The sequence below is a fragment of the Ixodes scapularis genome, unplaced genomic scaffold, assembly GCF_016920785.2.
Source record: "Ixodes scapularis isolate PalLabHiFi unplaced genomic scaffold, ASM1692078v2 PGA_scaffold11__112_contigs__length_91849675, whole genome shotgun sequence".
Lineage (NCBI taxonomy): Eukaryota > Metazoa > Arthropoda > Arachnida > Ixodida > Ixodidae > Ixodes > Ixodes scapularis.
Window position 1 is genome coordinate 32,521,981 of NW_024609837.1, and position 2,488 is coordinate 32,524,468.

A 2,488-nucleotide genomic window follows, 5' to 3' on the forward strand; every position below is an offset into this window, starting at 1 on the left:
CTTTAGCAATCATTTTTTTCTTCGCATAGCAGTGCTTTTCGAACAGGATTTGTGCCCTCCGTCAAGCATGCGGACCGGTACAGGCTGCATTCGTAGTGTTGGGAGCTATCATACCGTCACGTGATATTATGAAGTCACGCGACCGGTCATCATCACGTGACTCTAAGGGATTTTACTGCATATTAAGTTTTTTGCCACTCTCCTAAACGACTGTTTGAATTTTGAACTGTGAACGTTGTTGGAACATACTTGTGCCAAGGAAACCGGACAAAACCTCCCAATAGAAAGTTGACTAGGTCCCGTGTCCCTGCACATAGAGAACACAATAAAAGAAAAGCTATTAACTTAACAAAATGTGCCTACAGTGTTTTTTTAGTTCAACAATGCATATTAACATGGACGAAGACGAAGTTGTTAAGCAATGAGGGCAAGTTATGAGCAAGAGATTGAAGTGCCTAGTTTGTAAAAAAAATGGGGAACGAATAAAAATTTCTTGCATCGGACAGTGGGTATACGTTCGCTTTTATTCAAGTTTGAAAGACGTGGTAATATGCAGTACTGTCCACACTTGACAATAAATGAAATAAAATAAACGATAATATTAGATATTGGCAATTTTCATGGTATTAGATTAATAGTTCTGCATGAGTGTCGTAGAAAAAATTTGCAATAAATCGCAATGCTTCTTTTTTTATAGTCATTAGTTTGTTTATATTGGTTTTAACCGTGGTACCATAAATCAAATAGTAATAGGTAATTTGTGAACCAAGCAAAGCGTGATGCGTTTGAACCTTAGCATTTGTAAGCGGAAAAAAACGACAAACTGATAATAACGACTATTTTACCAGTTTATAAACTAATTATTCTACATAATAATCCCAGTGCATATGTACTGAAAAAAATGTGCTTGGCGTTTCGTGCTTATTTACTATTTTAATATGGCTGCTACCATTGTTTCGAGTATAGTTTTAACGATATGCCTATTAATGAATCTAACTACAATACCTGTTGACTTGGTTGAATTTATTTTCAGACTATTTTCTTCGGTTCATAAGGTGAAGTTTTTCGCACAAAAATCCCGTTGGCTATAAGTTTAATAATATATCTGTTACAGACAAAAACTACTAGTGTATTTTAAACAAATGCATTGTCTTCTAAACAAATTGAAACAAGCGCTTCTTAGAATGCATTCCATGCATCATAGAACTTTGTAACTAAAGATCACTGGCTATCTTGTTGTTTATTAATTTATTTATTTCTGATTTAATATTTATTTATTTATTTATTGAAAGTAAACCTAATTGTTCAGCAAAATTAAAGCAGCGTATATGGGTACCTTTTAACACATGACAGAGAAGCTAAAACATTTCCTTGCGTATATTAATGATCAGCCCTCTTTCGCTATCCTTTATGGTCCGCCTGTTTGCCAATGACTGCGTGGTCTACAGACCCATAGCTAATACAAATGACTCGCTTAATCTCTAGACTGATCGTGACCAAATTAACGCATGATTTTTGAAGTGGCAATCTCTCCTAAATGTTTATTTTTTCTACTCTATTGGTAACTTCAACGTAGATTCCGTCTCAACTTACAAATATCATGGCACTCACTTCACTCCCGACCTTTCCTAAAAAAAACTTTTACTAACAACATCATTCCCCATTAAAACCGCACTCTTGGATTTCCCCGCAGTAATCGTCGTCTCGTGTCCTCATCTGTTAAACGCCTCGCATGCATGACGTTAGTATGTCCAAAGTTATAATATTCATCATCACTCTAATATCATCATCTTAAATACCTTACACATGACATAGAGTCACCTTAGAACCGAGTAGCTCACTTTATAACGTCTCAGTAAGCCAGGTTTTTTGTCTCTTAACGTCAACAGAACGTATCCTTGACTCCTTTATGTTAACTCAGGCGTAATACTAAACTGTGTATTTTTCATGAGTTTTATTACGACGACAACTTACATAGCACATTCGGCCTGACACCTCATCGCACATCCACTCGCGTTCATTACCCTCCACAAGTTGTCCCTCTTTTTAGCCGAAATACAGCATTCTTTGAATAATTGTTTTTTCGGCGACATCGTTGAAATTGAACGGCCTGCCCGAATTCATCGTCTCAGCTCAAGATATCGACTCGTTCCGTAAAGTGTTGTAATCACTTTTATTTATTTGTAAATTAACTGCCTTGTGTATTACCCTGACTCCAAGCTTATAAGGTATTTAAATAAATAAATAAAATCTTGTATTAAGATATATTACTTTGTTGACAAGCGGTGACATATAAGTCAAAATAAAATGAAGAAAAGGAAACTTGAAGCTCACTTGGATATATTGAAAATGCACTGCATACCAGTGCCCTATTATGTCTTGAATTTTATACGGCTAATTTGACATTTGATTGCACCTTGGCAGATATATCTCGACTGGTTGACACAACTATGTTTCGCTTAAAATACAGTAGTGATGAGTTTTTACT